Source organism: Ursus arctos, unplaced genomic scaffold (assembly GCF_023065955.2).
Source record: "Ursus arctos isolate Adak ecotype North America unplaced genomic scaffold, UrsArc2.0 scaffold_36, whole genome shotgun sequence".
Taxonomy (NCBI): Eukaryota; Metazoa; Chordata; class Mammalia; order Carnivora; family Ursidae; genus Ursus; species Ursus arctos.
The window spans coordinates 15,079,071-15,104,275 of record NW_026623050.1 but is presented as its reverse complement, the minus strand read 5'-3'; the positions used below and the strand labels follow the sequence as shown (position 1 = coordinate 15,104,275).

At 38.7% G+C, this 25,205-nt stretch overlaps 1 protein-coding gene across 3 annotated transcripts in view; it reads right to left on the bottom strand.

Annotated features, from left to right (window-relative positions):
- GALK2 (galactokinase 2) overlaps window positions 1-25,205 on the bottom strand; it is a 105,381-nt gene that overhangs the window by 37,737 nt on the left and 42,439 nt on the right. The window lies entirely within an intron of this gene.

The window sequence follows — 25,205 nt, the reverse complement described above, 5'->3', positions numbered from 1 at the left end:
CTAATCCTACAGCCAGTCAATACCCAGCTTACCAACTACCTACTATGGACAAGTCACTGGGCTGACCACTCAAATCTTTTCCCATCATAAAGTCTTCCTCAAATATTGTTCCTACTATGGCATCCCCTTTCTCTGAACTTCTACAACATTAACTTACAGTTAATATCATCCATTTACTCGCTCTACTATTCATCCATCCATTCATTCATTTTAGTTTCTTCTAAGACTTGATTCAGGCCCTTATTATTTCTTACCTGTTTTTGCTGGAAAATCCTCCTAGAGTGATCATTCTGCAACACTGATCATCATCTCTGGCCTGCCTGGTTGCCAACACCTTGATGCTCATACTTCTCAACATGTCTTTAGTCCATAAAGACACAATTTCTTTAACGACATCTCTCACTCACTTCTCCGGCCTGCTCTCCTACCACTAACCCCAGAAACCCTAAGTTTGGACTATCAGGAATACTGAACAAATACTATTCTTTATCACCCTTAAGCTCTTTCAAAGTGTGATTTTTGGTCCTCACTCAATACTCCTCTCTCCGGCATCCCCCACTAGTCTTCAGAATCAACTCAAGCATTGCCTCTCCCTGGAGCCCACACCACCACCTAAATGCACACACACCACATAACACCTCCTCTACCTCCTTGTATATTAATTATTCTATTTTCACTTATCAAATCATGCTTTAATTGTGGGTTTACTTGTCTTTTTACCCACCAGTCTATGACAGCCCACTTAACTAATGTGACTGAATCACGTAGTGTTTATTACCGTTCTTTAATTGTGTCAGGTTTCAATCACATTTGTTTTCCCTGGAAAACTGTCAGTCTTATAAGAGACAGACAAATTCTGGTGTTTCTATTATGTCCCCAACTTCACACAAGGCTGAGCAACATAGTAAACAATAAATACCTGCTGCTTTCACTTTCTGAAATAGCTGCCCCAATACCATCTGAGAGATTCTGTGTCATAGTCCTTGTTGGTCATATGGATTCACTAACATTAACTTCGCCTTGTGACACGAGGTAAACTTTGGACTTTGATGTAATGGGCGTTGCGCATGGCCTTGCTAAACACACAGCCAGTGACTTGCCCATAATAGGCACATTAAAAAAGAAAGTAACAAAAGGGTCAAAACACCTAGATTTTAAAGTGTAAAGAAACAATATACCCAGGTGAAGATGTCCACATAGCATTTGGATAAGCATGATGAGACCTGAGTCCCTCTGTCACCCTCAGCCAGTGTGAAAAGTTACCCCCCCAACACCATCAATAACAGCCACATTTACATGCTAAGTACCTGGCATGATCTCTTCTGTGAGCAGTAACTCCTCTGGTTATCCTCCTTACACAGATGAGGAAAATGGGACTTGGAGACATATAACAGAATATGGAAAAGCCCTTTGAACCTCATCTGCCTGACTCCATAGCCTATACTCTTTTCACACTGGCGTTCATTAGTCCTCTCCTGGCCCCACCCCCCTGGAGATAATAGAACCTATTTTTTCACTATCTCAAAGGGATGTGAAATGACAAATGAGATCACCAAAAGTTAAGTATCCTCCCTTTTAAGAGGAAAGAAACTAAAGCACTGAGAAATATATGCTTATTGATTATTTTTAAAAATGTCTTCCAGGGACACCTGGGTGGCTCAGATGTTTAAGCATCTGCCTTCAGCTCAGGTCAATCCCAGGGTCCTGGGGTTGAGCCCCACATCGGGCTCCATGCCCAGTGGGGAGCCTGCTTCTCCCTCTGCCTCTGCCATTCCCTCTGCTTGTATTCTCTGGCTCTCTCTATCTCTCTGCCAAATAAATAAATAAAATCTTTAAAAAAATAAAAAGTAAAAAAATGTCTTCCATGTGGCAATAATAGGATAATATTACTTTAAACAGGATGTAAATTTTTCCAGGCTATCTATCTGGACAGAACTCAGAGGGACCCCGAAAGCCCCCAGCAGCTCTGTGTCAAAGAGAGTCCACCTGCAGGGAAGTGGACATCCCTACGCTTTGCTGAATTTTGACAGATGGATCCCATGACTGGACAGACAATACCCAAGAGTTCTAAATGTGAGGAAACAAAAGAAAATGAAGATAAGGAAGCCAAAAAATGAAAGAAAGGGTGATTCATTTTACAGTCCCCCCAAAGCTCATAAGGAAATCAGTAGTAAACATGGAGGAAAAAAAACCAGTACCTCCAAACCTTGGTTAAAGCCCCAAAGCTCGCCAACTAGCTGTTGTAGATTTCTTAATTTTTCCAAGTTCCCATTTCTTCATATACTATTAATAATAATAATAATAATAATAATAATAGTTTTAGCAGTTAAGATTTATTGAGCACTTACTATATGCCAGGCACTGTTCTAACTACTTTGTATGAGTTATTTACTTCCTATAATGACCCTATAAGATAGGTAGTATATACTCATTTTACAGATGAGGAGACTGAGCGGGTTAATTAGCTGAGACTAAGATAGCAATTACAAAAGGTGAAATTCAAACAAATCGCCTAACTCCAGAGCCTATACTCTTAATCACCATGCTATATAACTTCCCATCTATAACACAGAGAAAAAGACCCACCTCCCTAGCTACAGGATTACTGTGCTAATCCAATGAATTAAATAAAAATACTTCATAAGCTCTAAATTTTATTTAAGCTAATAAATTTTATTATTTGTACATAATGAATAAAGAACCATTTGATTTACACAAGTAGCTAAGTCCCAAGCCAAAAGTAAAGACAGGAATCATTATTCTGGAAAACAGAACCATTTTTTAAAGTGTTTAGGAAAAGACAGAATGTAGAAGATTCCAGATGCCCCCAGGAGAACTAATTCAACAACAGGTAGTAATAGAGCCTGAGACAAACAGGAGAGTGTGTGCTCCATTTGAAGCAGTTCAGTCTAACTAGGGTTGGGGTGGGGGTCCCTGCCTGCCAAACAAAACATGTTTGTAGTAGGAACTTCAACCGCAGGCCTGCATGTTTTCCAGTGGCCCTAGCCCTTCACCCCCATACCAAAAGCAAAAAGGTCAAATCCAAAATGGTTATGACAGGTGTAGAAATCTTTTTAAATCTCAAATCCTGATTGGGGGGGGAAATTGCATTCTTCTGTAAGTCCATAGCCTTAGCCAGAGACGTCATGACCCAAACTCAGAAACCCATTAATAGAGGGACCTTAACAGCAGGGGGTATAAATGGGAGCAGAGAATACCTGTCATTTTGGGTAATGTGAGGGATACATATGAGCCAGCCATGCCTATTCTGTCTTTGGGGACCCTGGAAATAGAACTATAAAAAAGTCCTCCTAAAGTTATAATCCTTGCAAAGAACTAAATCAATACTCCACTCAGATTTGAAGTATGATATCAGGAGAATAAAAAGGATCTGTCAAAAACACATTAACAAAGTGTATGCAAAGAAACCTATCAGAATGTCAAAGAAATGGGGCGCCTGGGTGGCACAGCGGTTAAGCGTCTGCCTTCGGCTCAGGGCGTGATCCCAGCGTTATGGGATCGAGCCCCACATCAGGCTCTTCCGCTATGAGCCTGCTTCTTCCTCTCCCACTCCCCCTGCTTGTGTTCCCCCTCTCGCTGGCTGTCTCTATCTCTGTCGAATAAATAAATAAAATCTTTAAAAAAAAAAAAAAGAATGTCAAAGAAATATCAAATAGGATTTGAGGACACAATTCAATTTAACAAAGGATAAAGTTATCTTTTTCCTAGATGTTTTGTTTAAAGGATTCTGAGGCTCCCCCACTTCTATCTCCCCACACATCAAACACACAGACACACACACACAAGCCCTGAGAACCCTCAGGCAAGAATAGCAAAGCTCTAAGTGGAAAGGGACTCATTCCCCTCCCCACCAATGTATTTTCTCCTGCCCTTACACGTCAGTACTGCAAGAACCCCAGGTGCCTCCCAACTATTCACTTGTAGCATTTAGCTCCATCCCTTCCTGCAAAATACTAATGTCTGAGAATCATTAGGGATGACAATTTGATTGCCTGATGAACTTTTCCAAAATGTATAGCTAATAAACTCATTTGTATTTTGCCTCCTGCTCTCTGGACAGTTAAGAGAAACCTGGCATTATTCATAGACCCTTTTTTAAAGCTACTGAAGAAGGTTAAGCTAATTTAGCCCTTTGTGTGTTCTTCTCTTGAAGCAGCCTGGGAAAGAATCAAAAGTCACACAGGTTCCCAAATTAAACAGCTTACCCATCTGCTGGCCAGTGGGGCACTGCTAAGACAAGAAATAACAGGGTTAGTTAATAGTCACTGAGAAAGGGGGAGCACTTGGGTGGCTCAGTCAGTTCAGCGTCTGACTCTTGATTTTGGTTCAGGTCATGATTTCAGGGTCCCAGGATGGAGCCCTGCGCTGGGCTCCCTGCTCAGCAGGGAGTTTGCTTGTCTCCCCCTTCCCTTGATCCTCCCCCCACATTCTCACTCGCTCTCTCTCTCTCTCCCTCTTTCTAGAATACATAAATAAATCTTTTTTAAAAAGTCACTGAGAAGGGCTAAAGATTCATGAATGTCTAGCTAAATCTGGATATTTACAAAAACAACAATAAAACAAAGACTCAAGATATTAATACAGTAAATTCTATCTTTCTTTAGCACTGTTATTAATATGATTGTTAAAAGTAGAGTAATTCCACAAGCAGGAAGTGCTAATCTCTATGAGTCAGTTAGCCATGACTATGAGAAGCCTTGCGATTGAGAACACAAGACCTTAACCAAGACAGCAGCATCCAGCTATTGTTGGCCACCCCAAGTGCAACTCAAGATAAAGGAAGGAAATGAACAGTCCCATTCATTTACTCAACAATCCTTTAAATAGTGTCCCACATATAAGAGGGAAGGCCAGTGTCCCTCAAGGAGTTCACAATATTGATATTGTCTTCAGGTGAAGAAGTCCTTCAAAAGAAAGTGTAAAACTAGTGTGCTAGTCAGCTCTGTTTGCCCCTCTCGGTCTTCTGTGCAAACCACCTTCCTCCTGCTATCAGCCGCAGGAGGCTGCCCAGCATGAACTGTATCAAGAGGTTCCTATGAGGGGCGCCTGGGTGGCAGAGCAGTTAAGCGTCTGCCTTCGGCTCAGGGCGTGATCCCGGCGCTATGGGATCGAGCCCCACATCAGGCTCCTCCGCTATGAGCCTGCTTCTTCCTCTCCCATTCCCCCTGCTTGTGTTCTCTCTCTCGCTGGCTTTCTCTCTCTCTGTCGAATAAATAAAAAAAAAATCTTAAAAAAAAAAAAAGAGGTTCCTATGCACTCTGCTTCCCATCGGGTTCTTCCAACAGAGAGCTCTGGCAGGAAATGGGAAACTGAAAGTGTGGGGGAAGAATAGTGAGGTCAGGTCCCTCCCAGCCAAGGTCACTTTCAGGCCCTAGGGCAATAACAACTCAGCTACAAGTAGTCCTGATTTCCACAGACCTGCCTTTGTAAATTGTCCTTTATTATTGAGTGTGCATCGAGATAAGGTGAAAATATTAATGGCTCCTCTGATTTTTCTTTATATCAGATATTTTCCCTGTTTTTCTCCCCCTGCAATTCTTTTCCATCTTAACTTTCAAAATACCTGAGTTCTTATGTGGGACTATTTTCAAATTATTCCCCAAACTGGCAAACCTATTAGGTAGAGCCCTGCCTGGTAGGAGAAACCCTTCATGAAATAGGACCAAGGAAACCCTAAAAGAGACTGATGTAGACTTGCTTTGTTTTGTAACATGGCTGAGGACCAAGCTCTAACTTGTAGACACTTTGGAGTGTTCTAAAAAAAAAAAAAAAAAAAAAAAAAAAAGTTTGCTTTAATTAAAAAAAGAAGAAAAAGGAGGAGGAGGAGGTGGTGGCATTATTTCTTCTCCACATCTCTAACTCAAAGGGATGTAACCCAAAGAGATTAGTCACCTTCGCATTTTTTACTTCAAGAAAAGTTGCCTGGGGACAATGAAGGTCAGTTCCTAAAATGCACACAGCAGATGCATCTGACCCTGATGATGGTTCAGGTTAAAATAAGTTCCACTAAGTAATGCAGGGAAGAAAAAAGAAGGAGTTAAAATATTTAAAAGATCCAAGGTGGGGTGCCTGGATGGCTCAGACCTGGATCAACTCAGGTCATGATCTCAGGGTCCGGGGATTGAGCCCCACACTGGGCTCCCTGCTCAGAGGGGAGCCTGCTTCTCCCTCTCCCTCCTGCTCGAGCTCTCTCACTATCTCTCTCTCTCTCTCAAATAAATAAATAAATAAAATCTTTAAAAAAAGAAAAAAAGATCCAATGCTACAGAGAAACAACAGTGAGGAGGGTTCTCAAAAGTAAATCTGAAACCCTGATAAAATCTAGAACCAATGAAAGAATATGCCATAAGCACTCACAAGTGTGTATAACCAAAAAAAAAAAAAAAAAAAAAAAGTAGACTCCTCCATCTGTGTGCATTGGAGAGAACATAATCTAATAAACCTGGAGAAGGCTAGTAGTTGGAACACATAGCTCTAAAAATATCTAAGGTGCTTAGTGAGGGCAAAAGCATAGTCTTCAAGTCAACTCCCTCCAAACTCTAAAGAGACAGACAGAAAACTTCCCCAACCTAACTGACCTGCAATCTGCATCATGAAGGGACCCAGATTCAGAAAGGAGGCCATCAACAGACAGAAGCACAGTATTTTATGGAACACAGTTTGGGATCCCAGATTCACGGTGATTCTAACAAAATGCCTAAGATTGGTTTCTCCTAGACCTCCACCATCGCTGCCTATGCTGGAGGAGGGAGAATGCTCTAAGGGGAGTGATAACATATAGTCTTTGCTATTTCTCCAAATGATGATCCTAGAAGTGCATGTGTGTGGTAAGACTATTAAAAGACTAACAGGACTCTAAAAGGCGATAATGAGATTCGAAGGGAGGAAATACAGAGCTGTGCTACTGTGAGGGTCTCAGACACAGCATTGGTGTCACCTGGGGACTGATAAGAAGCACAGACTCAGACCCCACCCCAGACCCACTGAATCAGAATCTGTAGCTTAACAAGTCCCCCCCCCCACATTAAATTTGAAAGCACTCCTCTAAATTATTTCCTACATTGAGGTTTTCTTAATAAATTTAACAGACAGAGAAGAATCAGAAGAAAGGGAAGGAAGCTAACACAGCAAATGTCTTCTAAGGTCAGACACTATGTGGGGTATTTTACATATGCCTTATGATTTAGTCTCCAAAACATCCCTGAAATATCAGAATTATAATTGCTATTTTACAGAGAAAGTAATTGAGACTCAAAGAGGACAACAATCTAACCTAAGATTCAGAGCCAGATAGATAGGTCTGGATTAAAGTCCACGAGGCGGGGCGCCTGGGTGGCTCAGTCGTTAAGCGTCTGCCTTCGGCTCAGGGCGTGATCCGGAAGTCCTGGGATTCGGCCCCACATCGGGCTCCTCCGCTAGGAGCCTGCTTCTTCTCTCCCACTCCCCCTGCTGTGTTCCCTCTCTCGCTGGCTCGCTCTCTCTCTGTCAAATAAATAAATTAAAAATCTTAAAAAAAAAAAAAGTGCACGAGGCTACCTTGTTCCCCTGCCTCAGGCAGCAGAGGCAATGCCTGGATACTGGGCTCTCATAAGCAGATGGAGCAAAATTTATGCATACCCAAATTGAACATCCCTTCCGTTAGAATGAACAATGAAGTTGGCCATGAGCCCTAGGATGCAGACACTTCTGTGTTATCATAATTTCACTCCACTTTATCCCCAGAGGAAAAAAAAATCCATCTCATTGGATGGTCTAGAGAGTGGGGTGCGGGGGGGGGCGGGGCTTCCCATTATCCACCTCCAAATAAAATCCCAAGCTCCTCCTTCCCAAACAGCCTCAACCCAGAGTGATCTCAATATAAAGGCTGACATCTTGGTATGATTTCTGCAGCCTAATAATAATAGCAGCTAACGCACTGAGACAGACACTGTTCCAAGCACTTTTCATGTACTATCAAATTTCAAATTCGTGAGGGAGGTTTTTATCACTAAATCTATTTCATAATGAAGAAACTGAAGCACAGAGAGGCTAAGTAAATTGCCCAAGATTATTCAGCTACTAAGTGACAGAGTCAAGATTTGAACTCGGAGTTTTAGCTCTATGCTTTTGACCACAATACTATTCTTTATCCCCAAGGGGAGCAGAATTTCAGAGGTGGGGCCAGAGCCCAAAATTCAGCAGCCCCCAAAAAGCCTCCCCGAGTACTTTTATTACTCACTAGCACAATTAATTCACCCCCTTTCATTGTTTAAATTCTAAAAAAAGAAAGAAAGAAAGCAGCAAACACATACCAAGTAACTATTATGGGCGGGGGGGGGGGGGGCAGTGAGAGCACTGACAAAAAAAAAAAAAAAAAAAAAATGTGGCAAGAAAGCAGAAAGCAGAAGCCCAGCCAGATTGATGGAATCAGACAAGAATATGACCCAAGTCATTGCTACTAAATACCAAAAGGGCCTCCAATGCCTGTGGTAAAGACTGGTGTCACTCACTTGGCTGACAGACCATTTATTTTGGCTCTGACCTTTGAAAGACGTTAAATGATGATGATGATAATGGATGGGCAGTAGGCCGGCAATCTCTGTGGTTTGGCAAGTGTTTCCTGGAACTGCACGTCCCTTCCCGTGGTCAAAAGGACGCTCCCATTCCCCAAGGGAGGGTTCTTCCTACAGAGTTTGGAGCAGCACAGGCCTGTCCCAACCTCAAGGTCCCAACTGCAGTAACTCTTACTCTACACCAATCTGCACTCTCTGGGAGAAGGTAAAGAAGAAGCCCGGGCATTAAGTATGATTTACACCTCCCTCCCAACATAATCATAATTGTTAAAATTAACACGTGTTAGTTTTCCTAGTATGACTCCAAGTATACAGAAATGGGCCCAAACCGAAGATGAAAAAATAAGTGCCATGGATCATCACCAAAATCAACCAAACCCATAACTGGGTACACACATCTGCCTTGAAGAAAGGGCTCTATGCGTACAATATTCAATTCACAAAGACTATGATATGAAGTGGGAAGAATCTTTAGCGTCAGGAAATGGTGGAGAGTGTTAAAAGAGTTGTTACGGGAAAGTAAATTGATTTTACTGAATTGTGCTCAAATGTTATGCCAAGAGCATCTACTAAAGGTCAGTATAAGAAATAGTCATGTGAACATCACTGTTGCATTTTTTCAGAATGATGGAGAGGTCATTCTCATTATGTTTTGGGTGCTATAAAGAATCCATGTAAGAAACACGTTTTAGAATTTAATACCCCCAGAGAAAACATAGCCTTTTCTGAAGACCTGCAATGATTTCTGTATTCTGGTCACAAGACCTACATAACTTACCATGTTTCCTTGTTGATTTGGCTTCCAGGAATCTCAGTAAACTATTAAACAAAACCCAATTACATTAAGTAACTAACAGTTTTTACAATTATATTAAGTAATTAGCAGTCATTAACAGGTGTGTTTTCATTTCTTTCCTTTGCCCTAGTTTTCTGTACCTAATTTATCAACCTTATTGAATATATATTCTTGGTCATATAATTCTTAAGATTTTCTTCAAAATAAATAGGCACTTGGAGCAAATAAAAGAAAAAATTGAGACGTAACACGTATCAGGTGGAATAGTCATGTTAAGAGGGGCAATGAAAGACAATAGGACATACTAAGAAGGGAAAGTAAAAATAGCAATGAGGTCCAGCAAGAAGGAACAGTTGAAAAAATACTGGATATGTGACCTAAAGAAAGAGTAAGAGGAACCAGAAGAACTTCCTTCAAACATTGAAAGACTCTAACAGCAGAAGGAGAAATAGACCCATAAATACAGAGAACAAACTGGTGGTTGGCAGAGGGGAGGGGAGTGGGAGGAAGGGAAAAGTGGGTGAAGGAGAGTGGAAGATCCAGGCTTCCAGTTATGAAATGAATAAGTGAGGGGAATAAAAGGCACAGCATAGGGAATATAGTCAATAGTACTGTAATAATGTTGTATGGTGACAATGGTAGCTACACTTGTGAGCACAGCGTAACACATAGAGTTGTTGATCACTGTGTTGTACACCTGCAACCGATGTGACATTGTGTGTCAACTATACATCAATTAAAAAAAGAAAGAAAGAAAAAAGAAGATACTTGTCTTCTGCCAGTCCACTGAAAAAGAAGGAAAAAAGAAAAAGAAGGATAAAATTGGGGATTCAGATAGAAAGGGTAACTTGTGATTAAATATAAGAAAAATCTTTCCAATGACTAAAGTGGTCCAAGAATAAAAAGGGCTAATTCGTGAAGCAATTAGATCACTGGGGATATTCAACCAGAGGCTAGAAAATTGTCTCCTATGAATGCTGAAGAGCAAAATTTTGCTCCGGTTGGCAGGTGATTAGAATAACTATGCACATAGGACAAAACCTTAAATGACTGGGTTTAGAGAGCTTTGGGTTGGTAAACACATCAAGGTGCTGGCAGGGTGCACACCCAAAGAAAGCACAGGACTCTTGCCACCCCCACATCCCATATTTCTTCTATGCATCTCTTCCATTTGACTGTTTCTGAGTTGTATGATTTATAATAAACCAGTAATAATAAGAAAAGGGCTTTCCTGAGTTCTGTGAGTCATTCTAGCAAATTATTGAAACTGAGGAGAGGGTTGGTGGAACCCCTGAATTTAGAGCTGGTTAGTCAGAAGTACAGGTACAATTGGGAGTTGCAACTGGCATCTGAAGGGCGGGGCAGTCTTGTAAAACTGAGTCCTTAATTTATGTAATCTGATGCTAACTCCAGGTAGATTGGAGTGAATTGAATTGAATTGAATTGAATTGAATTGAATTGAATTGAATTGAATAGCACCCAGTTGGTGTCTACAGAGTTGGAGAATTGGTTAGTGTTAGAAAAAACCCATACATTTGGTGTCAGAAGTGATGTAAATAAAAATAGTTCTTACACTCTTCCTCCAAGGTCTTAGCCACTATTCTTAGTCCCCTGAATTTTCTATACTATTTCTAAAACTCAGTGTAATGGACCCCTATGAGATGTCTAGCCACCTACTTCCAGTATCTACTGTTTTTCTGAGGGCACCATCCCCTTTCTTCTCCCTCTCATTCCCCCAACCCAACTTACCACAAGGTTATAGTAATATAACTCTTGAATGCTAGATTCACACACTGTAATCCCCCATCTCCCACCTCCATACGAACATCCAACCCACCCCCCCCACCACCACCACCACCACAGTTCACAGATCCAGTTTACTGAAGGAAAACTAACCAGATTCCCTTCTAGATTCTAGATTCCCTTCTCCAAGGGATTCTTCCCAATGGAGAAAGGGACAGTCCGTTCAGGGATATCTGGATCTGTTCTATATGATCTTAGGGGCTGTCAGCATTTTTTTTTTTTTTTTACCCATAGTGACCAGAGAAGTACAAGAAGCTGGTCCGAAGATACAGAATAATGACAGACAGACAACAAGAAAGCAAGGCAGTGACAGAGGCAAATCTAACAACATTCAGATTTCTGTCCATTCCTGAAACCCAGCTATAATCCATTATTGTAGACAAAATGGCCACAAATCCTTCTTCTCCCTATTTCCAATCCCTTGCAATGTGACTTTGCAGCTCCTCCCATAAAAAGGTAGAATCTATTTCTCCACTTTTTGAATCTAGGATGTAACTTGTTTTGGCCAATGGGATATGTGGCAATGTGACACAAACAGCTCTGAAAAGCTTTCATAAATGGAGCTTGCCCTCTTGCCGTCCTTGGAAGCCTGAGATCTTCATTTGAACAAGCCTGGGCTAGCCTGGTGGATGATGAGAGACATGTGGCCCAGTTGCCCCCATCATCCCAGTTGAAAACCAGCCAACCCAGAAGCAGCACTGCTTGCCTAGCTGTCCAGCAGCTGAGAGCAGATGTGTGAATGAGCCCAGCCAAGACAAGCATAAGCACTGTCAAGCTGAACCCAGCTCAAATGGTTGTTGTTTTAAACCACTAAGTTTGCAGAGGGTTACACAGCAAAGGCAAAGGCTAAGTGATAAACCCACCTTTGCACACATCCCTTGAATGCGCTTTTTATCTCGCAAGCAAGAGTTTTAATATCTACATTTGCATTTGAAAATATTTTATCATCACAAAAGCCCAAAGAATATTCAACCAAACAGTTTTAAACATTTTGTTTAAATTAAGCAATTAAACATAAAACAATCGCATTTTATCCTTTCCTGGCTCCAAATCATCTCCTTTTTAGCTTATCGATTTTTATTACATATGTGCTACCAAAATAAGTACCCTATTGTATTTTCATAACAATAAATTCATGATCTGACCCCTGCTTATTTCTTCTACCATAAGCTCTTGCTACTTTTATCACATAGTCTGTGCTTCTGTCCAAGTAAACTAATTTCAATTTCCTGAATATACTCTCTATGCATCTATGTCTTTGAAAATGCTGATCCACCTACATTCATTCAATAAATATTTATTGAGTGCCAGCTGTGGGAAAGGCACTGTTATAGGTTCTAGAAATAAAGCAGGTGAAGAAATGACACTGGAATTCTATGGTCTTCTTGTCTTCATAACTATGGCGAATTGCTCTTTCACTGAGACTAAATTCAAGCAGCAACTCCTCAGGGAAATTTTCATGGCCTCCTAGAATTGAGTTACATACTCTAACTCTCCACTCTATCATAGTACTTACTCAGTATAACACAGTGACTAAAGCATATAAGTTTCCTCATCTACAAAATGGGAGTTATAATAATTACCCACTTGATTGGATTGTTGCAAGGATTTTAAAAGCCTAGTACAGGGGCGCCTGGGTGGCACAGCGGTTAAGCGTCTGCCTTCGGCTCAGGGCGTGATCCCGGCGTTATCGGATTGAGCCCCACATCAGGCTCCTCCGCTATGAGCCTGCTTCTTCCTCTCCCACTCCCCCTGCTTGTGTTCCCTCTCTCGCTGACTATCTCTATCTCTGTCGAATAAATGAATAGAATCTTTAAAAAAAATAAAAATAAAAAAATAAAAAATAAAAGCCTAGTACATAGTTAATGCACAATAAATATTGCTTAATTTTTTTAAATTCCCCGTTGTTCTATAATGAGAATACATTGTTTTATAATAAGAAAAATAACTTTCAAGGAATCTATAATCATTCCTGATGAAATCAGGAAAAACCTGGAGTTATTAAAAATATCTTTGTACCCATTTAAGATGGTATGCTGTGTTTCCCATGTCTATTCATGATTCTAGGAACCTGCAGCTCATGAACAGGCCTCAAAACTAAAACTCACACTTGAAAACTATTTGTATTCCTACTGCCATTACTTTCAGTCAATATGTACAAATTTTAACTATAACACTTCAATTAGAAAATATTTTATTGATCTTAAATTCCTGGCCAACGAGCAAAAACTCTTACTTTACCACTTTACAACAGCTTCCTTTCTCCAGTGGAAAGAAAATTAGGAAGCAGAAAATAAAAAAAACAAAGAGCATGAGATTTACACAAGTACAAAGATTACAATTAGAGATAAAAAAGATGTTTTCACATTCATCAAGGGAGATTTGCACCTTTAGAAACACCACCATTTTGGGTAGCCAATTATGTATTATAGGAGTATGTCAGTTTCATTGCCTCTTTTGTTCCTTGAACAACTCCCTGTGTAATAACTCCTTTGCCTGAAAATGTAAGAAAAATGAAAACTCAGAGAATTCTTGTTGGAGCTCAAGAGGGACAGTGTTTACGTCCCATTAGTGTGACAACTCTATGAATATGTAGGCTTGGATTTATGGGACATGCTTTCACATATGTATATGACAGACAAAGCCTATTGGCACGTAGGAGGAATCCAGCACCTGGTGCAAATGCCTGAAACTAGGGATTATATTTACATTTTTAACAACAGTATATTGCACAGACTCCAACTACTCAAAATGCACATTAGCTATAGGAAAGGAAAGAGAAACGGTGGATCAGTACTACCTAGGTATAATAACTCTTAAATAAATGTGGATAAATGAATAAATCCCCTGGATTAAGCCTAATTGTCAAATTAATAGAATCTCAGGTGTTGATCCTAAATAAAAGCCTAAGTAATTATTTACATTATTGCCAGCAAATTATCATGTTGCAAATGAGAGCATGTTTTTTTTTCTTAATTCAGTTAGGCACCAGACTATACACTGGGAATCCAGAGATTTAAAAAAGCAATAGTCTGTCTCTGCACTTGAAGACCTCAAGACAGTCTAAGGGAAACATCTTTGCAATACAAAGTGAGAAGCACTATAGTGAAGTCAGAGGTTCTATTGTGGTCACATTGACAAGGGAGCTTTAATCAAGAGGGGGATCCACTAAATGGTTTTACAGATTTAACCCACAGTTCCAGTTGGTCATCTCACAAAAGCAAAAGCATTCCACTGACAGGGATGGCACTAAATGGGCAAACACATGTGAATGATTCTGCAGCCAACAATACAACTACCCATCTACCCAACTACCAAACTCACAAGCCAGGGACATCACTGTTTATCTTTTCTTTCCTGTAATGTACCAATTAGATGACTAGAAAAACCTAAAAGATTAAATGATCTTCTATCAACATTACCCACCTGGAAAGAAAAAAAAAAACAAAAAACAAAAAACCCAGAAATGGACCCTCAACTCTATGGCCAACTCAACCTTATGGCCAACTAATCTTCAACAAAGCAGGAAAGAATATCCAATGGAAAAAAGACAGTCTCTTCAATAAACAGTGTTGGGAAAATTGGACAGCCCCATGTAGAAGAATGAAATTGGACCGTTTTCTTACACTATACACAAAGATAAACTCAAAATGGATGAAAGACCTAAATGTGAGACAGGAATCCATCAAAATCCTAGAGGAGAACACAGATAGCAACCTCTTTGACCTTGGCCACAGCAACTTCTTGCTAGACACAGCTCCCAAGGCAAGGGAAACAAAAGCAAAATGAACCATTGGGACTTCTTCAAGATAAAAAGCTTTTGCATAGCAAAGAAAATAGTCTACAAAACCAAAAAAAACAAAAAAACAAAACCCTACAGAATGGGAGAAGGTATTTGCAAATGTCGTATCAGATAAAGGGCTAGCTAGTATCCAAGATCTATAAAGAACTTATCAAACTCAACACCCAAAAAACAAGTAATCCAGTCAAGAAATGGGCAGAAGACATGAACAGACATTTCTCCAAAGAAGACGTCCAGATGGCCAACAGACACATGAAAAAATGCTCAACATCACTCATCATCAGGAATATACAAATCAAAACCACAACAAGATACCACCTCACACCGGCCAGAGTGGCTAAAATTAACAAGTCAAGAAACAACAAATGTTGGCAAGGATGAGGAGAAAGGGGAACCCCCTTACACTATTGGTAGGAATGCAAGCTGGTACACCACTCTGGAGAGCAGTATGGAGGTTCTTCAAGAAGTTAAAGGTAGAGCTACCCTATGACCCAGCAATTGCACTACCAGATATTTACCCAAAGGACACAAACGTTGTGATCCGAAGGGGCACCTGCACCCCAATGTTTATAGCAGCAATGTCCACAATAGCCAAGCTATGGAAAGAGCCCAGATGTCCATCGACAGATGAATGGATAAAGAAGATGTCGTATCTATATACAACAGAATATTTCAGGCATCAGAAAGGATGAAATCTTACCATTACATTGACATGGATGGAATTGGAGGGTATCATGCTAAGCAAAATAAGTCAATCAGAGAAAGACCATTATCATATGATTTCACTCATATGTGGAACTTAAGAAACAAAACAGAGGATCACAGAGGAATGGAGGAAAAAACAAAATAAGATGAAATCAGAGAAGGAGATAAACCACAAGAGACTCTTACCTACAGGAAACAAACAGAGTTGCTGGAGGGGAGGGAGGTGAGGGGATGGGGTAACTGAGTGATAGGCATTAAGGAGGGCATGTGATATAATGAGCACTGGGTGTTGTATGCAACTGATGAATCACTGAACTCCACATCTGAAACTAATGATATACTATATGTTAACTAATTTAATTTAAATAAAATCAGTTTAAAAAAAAGAAAAAAACCAGTTAATACATGTAAGAAAGCAAGCACATGACAGACAGTTGTCGGCTTGTGTCAGGCCACTCTTAAGTCCACCTGTTCTCTGCAGAAGCTCTGGCTTAACTCCAACATTTATCTAGACAGGCTGCAGTATCATTTTTACAGTTAGATATACTACTGATCAACCTCTTTTAATCTAACAGAAAGCTTTAAAGAATTAAGCCTGTGTAGCATAAACCTTTTAAAAGACTACAATAATTAGAGATACAGAGACATATAAATATTTGTTAGTCAAACCAAATTCGTGTTGCCTGGTATTTTCTTTGGAGCCGGCCCATGTCATTACACTGAAATGTGATATATACAAACCCTGAGTGACTGCAAGTGAAATAATGTGACCCTATATACACCGTGACAGTTTAAAATTACATTTGCTTGGGTTATTTTTATGTTAGATATTTCAAACCGTTTATTCCAAGCTGAGTACATTTTGTTTCCTAAACAAAACAATGAAGGAAAACATAAAAATAGTTAAATAGCAGTGGAACAGTAGAGGATTTTAGTTCCTTGACGAAGCTGAGGATCTGTGATTTTTTAAGTCATCAGTATGTTCTTTCATTCAACAAATATGCAATTAGCGTTGTGTTTATTAAAACACAGAATAGACAGCTAGATAGTTTATAGTATATTTTTCCACTCTTAAAGGATTTTTTAAACTATGTTTAAACTATTATTAACCATAAGCATGCCTTTATAAAAACGGATTTATATTACATACCTAAACTAAGGCATTCTTTTGGATAGGCAGCAGAACTCTCTACCTACACCTATGTATTAAAAAATTAAGTATAATGGAATAGACAGAAATCATATGCTGTGATTCACTGAGAAGGATATCACCCATGTAGTATTGCTGGGGGAAAAAGGTTCATCTCAATTTAATAATAAGACAAACATCTTGACAAATCCAAATCAAGGAAATTTGACCAAAAAAAAAAAAAATCAGTCTGGACTCTTCAAAAATGCTTATGTCATGAAAGACAAAAAAGCTGGGGAACAGTTCTAGAATAAAAGAAACTAAAGAAACGTGACAATTAAATGTAATGATCAGGTCAGTAAAAATTTTAAAAGAAAGAAAAAGAAGAGAAAAGCTGTAAAGGACGTTATTATTGGGACAATTGGGAAATTTGAATATGGGCTGCATATTAGATAATTATATTGTATCAATGTGATAATTTATTCGGTTATGTTGAACAATGCTTTGTTCTTAGGAGACGAATGCTTAAGTATTTAAGAGTGATGTCTGCAATTAACTCTCAATGCTTCAGAAAAAAAGTAGAAAGAGCAAATGTGGCAAAATGTTTACAAGGATCTAGATAAAACACATATGCGTATTTATTGCCTATTCCTGCACTTTTTCTATACCTTTGAAACTTCTCCACAATAAAAACTTGAGAAAAAAGCTTTAAGCGCTACATTAACAATCAATCTAATTCAATATGTGATATTTAACACTGTTCCAACAAGTAACAGTGTATCATACTTTACAATTGTATTATTCAAAAACACTGAAGCAAATCAAGGAAAACTTCTAAATATTAAGGCATCCTGCATCAAAACAAACTTCTGTGAATTATTCCTAAAGGAATATACATTTTTTAATTTTTTCTGACAAATTATTTGCTTTTTCAGTAAACTTATCACCAATTTGAAGGATTAAAATATCTACAAAATCTGACAGCTGGAATATTTTGTCATGAAAATAAACATAAATACAACTTAAATTATAATAATAAAAAGAAGTACTTTCACCTCTTTACTGGGTAGAGGTCTTTACAGCATGTAAAATAAATTCACATTTAAATTTTTTTTAATTTTGAATTTTACTGATTGCTTGAACTTTTGCATATACTTCACAAAAACACCCAAAATTTTATCAAAAGAAGAAATATTAATCACATATTTTCTGGATGCTCTTGTAACCACAGAAGCCATGACCAATTTTACCTTGCCTGAGCTTACTTAAATTATAGGTGATTATGAGCTTTGATGACCACACATAAAGTTCCCCAGAGCCCTGCTTCCACTTGATTTAAATAAACACAGTCAAAATTAACAAGTGTTTAATAGCCTAGAATGTCTTCTTATGTGGGATGTTACCCAAGATCTTTGAAACAATTATATTTTATTTCCATGCTTAAAATAATTAAATCAGCATATTAGTCAAAGAGTAACCTGGGTGGCACTCATTAAAATCCACCATTTGATACCCAAAAAAAACAACCCCCTCTTATATTGTCCTTAGTAAAAGCCTACCGGTGTTGATAGAAAGCAGGCACCCGAGTGTTAACAGCACACAACCTGGGTTTCTAGAAGATGAATTTAAAGAACTTCCTCAGTTCATTATAAGAAACAAAATGAAATGGGATTCACCACTCCTGCTCTCACTATTGCTCCAAAGAAATTATGATATTCCATGGGAAATAATTTAATTATGAGATATGTTACTTTAAAATGTCAAACTGCCAACCTGCCAGTTGAATAGTCTGCATACGTGAAATGAAACTTGAGCAAATGTTACCTTTGCCGTGGAGACACCCAGAAAGAAAACCCTTCCTTCTTTGAAAGGTTTTAATTCCTTAAAATACTTATTTTTGAAGAAATGTATACAGCAAAACAACAGGAACTCTGGCTTACATGATTCATTTTAGTAATTTATCGTGGGATCTCTTCACATAGTAAAATGATAACAACAGGAATACAATGACATCGTGAAATAAGGCTTAAAAAGCATAAATTATACCAGTCTAGACAACAGAATAGGATTTGATATAAAAATTACGTAACTTGAGGCACCTGGCAGTATTAACGATACCTAGTTCTACCGAGTGTCAAAGGTCTGAGACTTTCTCCAGCCAGCTCCAGAAGAGTAGCTTCACAATCCAGTATATTATAGAAAGGTAGGATCTTCAAAATACCAAGCAATAACTTGATTAGAAAATTCAATAGAGAGTTTTTCCTCTTTAATTGTTTTTTCCCTGAATGTTAAGTCTAATATTGACCATCTATGATTCCCTAGACCAAGTGAGACAAATGATACTCAATTGCTCCCCGTGTTCAGCTCCAACTGGAACGCCCATGAAAAACGGGTAAGGAGACATACAAAGCAAAGTCTGGAAACCCAGTAGAAGACCCTGATGCAGAAACAAAGAAGGTTGCCCTTGAGGGGTGCCTACTGACTCTACTTTACCTAATCTTAGACATCCCACAGAAAGGAAAGAAGCCCAACCTGCCAGGGCCCTGGAGTATCCCACTCTACCATGACTCTCTGCACCTACAAATGGCTCCTTATGGCAGAATCAGCAGATTGCGTCCAATCCCCTTAAGAGGAAAATTTTGCAAACCAGCAAGGTGAACTTTACCCAGAGAAGAAAGGTTCAGAATAGCTAACAGTTAAATGTTTAATAATATACTTCAGCTTAAATGTCAATCCCTACGTCCTCATGTTATTGCTGCCCACAATAATACTCAACTTTACCAACAATTGGTATTTGTTTTAATTAGTAATTTTTTCTCTTCCTCCCCTCTCTTACTTTCATTCTTTGTACTAATCACATAAGCTAAAGGAGCCTTTCTCCAAGTCATTCTCCATCTTTGCCAGACTTCATTCTCCTTATAGAAGTTAACCTTATGTGAAAGTACCTTGCCCATTTACTTATTTCTTCTGTCTGTCTCTCCCTTCTAGAATATAAGCTCCTTGTCTACTTTACTTTTCCAGCCCCAATTCTGGAAGAGTGCCTTGTTGAATAAACACTGTTAAATAAAGGAATGAAAAGTAAGGTTCCTTTTACTACCCTAACCCATTTGGGGTTCATGGTGTCCCTGAACCTCAGAGTTACAAGGAAAATAAAAATGCTTCCGATAAAACTAGCCTAATCATTTTCCAGAGATTCTCCCCTGTAGAGAAAAATCTACATTTTGTTAATTTAAACGAGAATTATAGATTCTTACTACCATCATCATCATCATCATTATCATTATTATAAAGTGAGGATGACAGTAATGATCCTTACCACTTACTATGAGTTAGGTGTCGTACTTTATATAATTACTCTAATCTTCACAACAACTTTACTGGGTAGATATTATGATCCTAATTTTACAGACAAAGAATCAGAGAGGTTAAGTAATGTACCAAGTCACACAGCTCTTAAGAGTATAAACTAAGAGTCCAAGGTCTTGTTGAATTGAAAGGACATGATCTTTGTACCGTAACATCCTGTAGAAGGCTGAACTAAAATCATCTTTTAATTCCATCCTTCAGTATTTATGATCAGGCCAAATTAACTTTCTATCGTCTGTTCCCTTACAAATTAAGATACTACTAAAATTAAGGAATTACACCCATTCATCTAAATTCTGAATAATCTCCAATAGTACTCAAGTGTCTGGTAGGAGTGCCTGGGTGCCTCATTTGCCTGGATGTCTGACTCTTGGTTTCTGCTCAGGTCATGATCTCAGGGTCTGATCTTAAGGTCTTGGAATCAAGTCCTGCCCTGAGCTGGGCTCTGTGCTCAGTGGGAATCTGCTTCCCCTTTCCTACTCCCTCTGTTCCTCTCCCCACTCTGCACTCTCTCTCTCTTTCTCTAAAATGAATAAATAAATCTTGAAGAAAAAATAAAGTATCTGGTATACTCAGTAACCAAGGAAAACTTAATTTGTAAAATACTCTTTGTCTTGATCATTCATTTCGCGCATACCTGGATAAATATCATTAAATTATTTTTATATGCCTATCTTTTTCACTGCCTACCAGCTTCACTAAAATGTTCCAAAAATATATTCATTTTATAGCCTGACTCCTAGCATTTTCACCTAGGATTTGACCCCAGCCTCTTGCTTTTATAATCATCAAAGGCCTTAGAATAATTGCGTTAGAACAAGTCACAATATACTTACTAAAATGCATCCCAACTCTGAAAAAGTATTACTTATAAATTGCTCAATATGCTTTTAAGAGTGAGCTACTAAAAATTTAGTAGGAAAAAAATACTCAAAAGAGAAAAATAAAAATTATGTCTATAAATACTAAATCTAGAAATTAAATTTGAGAAACAGGAAAACTTGATAAATGAAACTTTCTTACGAGTTTTTATTAGATTTTTCAAAGATAGTAAATTAAACACAATCATTTCAAGGGGTGTGGGTATTTGCAAATTAGATCAATGCACTCAGTTTTAATGGCAGGAAATATGCAGTACAGCTTTGAAATTCTTCACAGTGATTTATGGTGTATCTGAATCCTTCCTTGGAGCCATGGAAAGCTGAATTTCACTCTCAGTTCTCACCCTCACTTTTTTTGTTCTTTTCTTTTTCTTTTCCTTTTTTACTATCTCATTTATTTTAATTAAAACTAAGCGCAAACTACCCAAAGTAAAAATATACGCTGTCAGTTTGAGACCTTGGTTACCTCAGTATCTCCATCTAGTGGACATTGAGATTACAAAAGTTTATTTTATTCAATAAATTCCTGAATGCCAGTTATTAAACAAAGTAATTATGAGAAAGATAACTTTAAAAAAAGGTAAGAAAAAAGGCAACAATCCCCCCTCCCCAGCCCAAGGGATGGAACTGTCAATCATCAATACAACCAGAGTCATATTACATTATTATATTATAACAAGTACCAAAACGGCAGTATTCCAAAGTTTGGATATAGCTTTCCCAAGGTTTGGGTTTTATTCCCAGTAATAATTTTCTTGTCACTAGGATCTAGAATCTTGAAAAATCCATTAGAAGATTTAGATATAGTATAAGCAATAATATAATTTTGATTATTATTAAGCAACTCCTCAAAAACTGACGATCTTAAGAATTGCTTTACCTCTTAGATTACATAATCTTTTTTTTTTAAAGATTTTTATTTATTTATTCGACAGAGATAGAGACAGCCAGTGAGAGAGGGAACACAAGCGGGGGAGTGGGAGAGGAAGAAGCAGGCTCCTAGCGGAGGAGCCTGATGTGGGGCTCGATCCCAGAACGCCGGGATCACGCCCTGAGCCAAAGGCAGACACTTAACCGCTGTGCCACCCAGGCGCCCCTAGATCAATAATCTTAGCACTAGAAGGGGCCTCAAAGATTTAGTGGTCTAAATTCACTTATTTTACTAGTGAGGAAGCTGAGACCCAGAGACAGACTTCCCCTCAGCTATAATAGAGAGTAGGAGTACCAGAATTCAGACCCAGGTCTGTTTTTCAGTCCCATACTCTCAGAATAAAAATAAATGTATTCTCCTGGGGCGCCTGGGTGGCACAGTGGTTAAACGTCTGCCTTCGGCTCAGGGTGTGATCCTGGCGTTATGGGATCGAGCCCCACATCAGGCTCCTCCGCTAGGAGCCTGCTTCTTCCTCTCCCACTCCCCCTGCTTGTGTTCCCTCTCTCGCTGGCTGTCTCTATCTCTGTCGAATAAATAAATAAAATCTTTAAAAAAAATAAAAATTAAAAAAAAAAATGTATTCTCCTAGAAGAAGATACCACTGTCTTTGGAACAAGTCATTCATTTTATGTTTTCCTTTAACTCATCCAAATACAATACTAAAAACAGGGGAAACGGCTATTATGCAGATGATGGTAGTGGTGATAACTCACTAATTTAATCCAACCCAATTAATTGTCTCCTTTATGCCAGGCAGTATAAAGTTGCTCATAAGAAAATGATACAATCATCTCTTTCTTTAGAGCAAGAGAAAAGTTTTAAGGTTATTTACCATTTGCCAGACTGGCTGCCCTTCTTTTATTCTCAATGGATTTATATGTCCTTCAGAATTAAAAAAGCATCTCCATTGTCAATTACCAGTGCCTCACCCAAGCTCCAAAAGGGCTAAATGAACCTGGGCCCATCCACATAATGACTGTGCCCTCCAAACAGTTTTGTTGTGTTGTGCTGTAGTTGTTGTTGTTGTTGTTGTGGAATGTTTTCAGAGCTTAAGGGGGAGTAGAAGTAACATTAACATGTTCTAAAAGTAAAACCTGCCATATCCCTTTGACATAACATAAAGTACAAGTACATAATCCTGGACCTAGGCTCTGAGAAGTCTGAGAGGCAAGACTGTCCCATGAAGCTGGCAGTTGCACCTTACTTTACAGAGTTAAGTGGCCTGGCAAAAGGAAGAGTGTAAAGTTCTTTGCATTTCTCCAAGTACTAAACAGATGTTAATTGCATTATTCATAATTCAAAAGTATATATATTTTTTAAAGATTTTTTATTTATTTATTTGACATAGAGACAGCCAGGATGAGAGGGAACACAAGCAGGGGGAGTGGGAGAGGAAGAAGCAGCCTCCCATCGGAGGAGCCCGATGTGGGGCTCGATCCCAGAACACCGGGATCACGCCCTGAGCCGAAGGCAGACGCTTAACGACTGAGCCACCCAGGCGCCCCTCAAAAGTATATATTTTACTGCACAGATGCTATTCGGAAAATATTCCTGCTTACAATACAAATCAGTTACAATTTTAGTTCCTCTGAGTAAGCTTCTAAAGATACTATGTCAAACATGTGGTAAATCAGCCCTGGGATCCATTTAATGAAGCAGGTAGCTCATTCCTGAGAAAGTCTAATTAAAAAAAAAAAAAATCCCTGAGTCTGTCAGGCTATTTTGATTCCAAGTACTTTACTTCAAAATGAAATGAAAGGGTATACAGTACTTTCATCTGAAGGAAGATAAAAGTAAATGTATATACAATGATACCACCCTATGTGTTTGCTTAAATATGACTAAAGAGGCTTTTGCTTCAAAATTATTAGTTTAGGGTACCTGGGTGGCTCAGTCAGTTAAGTGTCTGCCTTTGGCTCACTTCGGTCCTGGGATCAAGTCCTACATGGGGCTCCCTGCCCAGTGGGGAGTCTGCTTGTCACTCTCTGTCTGCCCCTCCCCTGGCTCATTCTTTCTCTCTCTCTCTAATAAATGAATAAAATATTTTTTTTAAAAAAAGCAAATATAAAATTATTAGTTTAGAGGCACCTGGTTGGCTCAATCAGTGGAGCATGCAACTATTGATCTTAGGGTCATGAGTTCAAGCTCCCCATTGGGCATAGAGCTTACTTAAAACAAACAAACAAACAAACAAAAATTCAAAACAGAATTATTAGTTTAACAGAAGTCAAACAGGAAATTGGTTAGTAAAGGGGTGGATGTTTGCAACATATAATATATGAATACTTAATATATAGAGTTCTTATGGAGTAATATGAACTGAGTAGATATATAACAAAGTCCAAAAGATGCAAATGACCAATAAAAAACACGGAAAAGATACTTAAACTGTCTAATCATCAAAGATATGCCCAAGACAGAATCTGTCAGTTTGGAAATGATTTTAAAGATTGATAAAGTGTTAGTAAGGCTGTGGGGAAATGGACTCATGTAATGTTGCTGCATATTATTGATAAAATCTTTCTAGATGACAACTTGACAATGAATTTCAAAAGGTAAAATGATCAGGAACAAGTCAAGTATGTTCCCCCATCACCACTGCTTTTCAACATCATTGTGGAAGTCCTAGTTGGTTCAATAAAACAAGAGAAGGAGATGAAAGATACACAGATTGGGAAAGAAGAAATAAAACTGTCTTTGTTCACAGATGACATAATTATCTATGTAGAAAATCTAAAGGAATTAACAACAACAACAACAACAACAACAAAAACTCCTGGAAGCAATTATAACAAGGTTGTAACATACTAGATTAATATACAAAGTCAATCACCTTCCTGTATACTAGCAATAGACAAGTGGAATTTGAAACTTAAAATACAAGACCATTTACATTAGCACCTAAAAAAATGAAATACTTAAGTATAAATCAAATAAAATATGTACAAGATTTATACAAGGAAAACTATAAAACTCAAATCAGGGGGCGCCTGGGTGGCACAGAGGTTAAGCGTCTGCCTTCGGCTCAGGGTGTGATCCCAGCGTTATGGGATCGAGCCCCACATCAGGCTCCTCCGCTAGGAGCCTGCTTCTTCCTCTCCCACTCCCCCGCTTGTGTTCCCTCTCTCGCTGGCTGTCTCTATCTCTGTCAAATAAATAAATAAAATCTTTAAAAAAAAAAACTCAAATCAAATCAAAGAACTAAATGGAGAAATATCC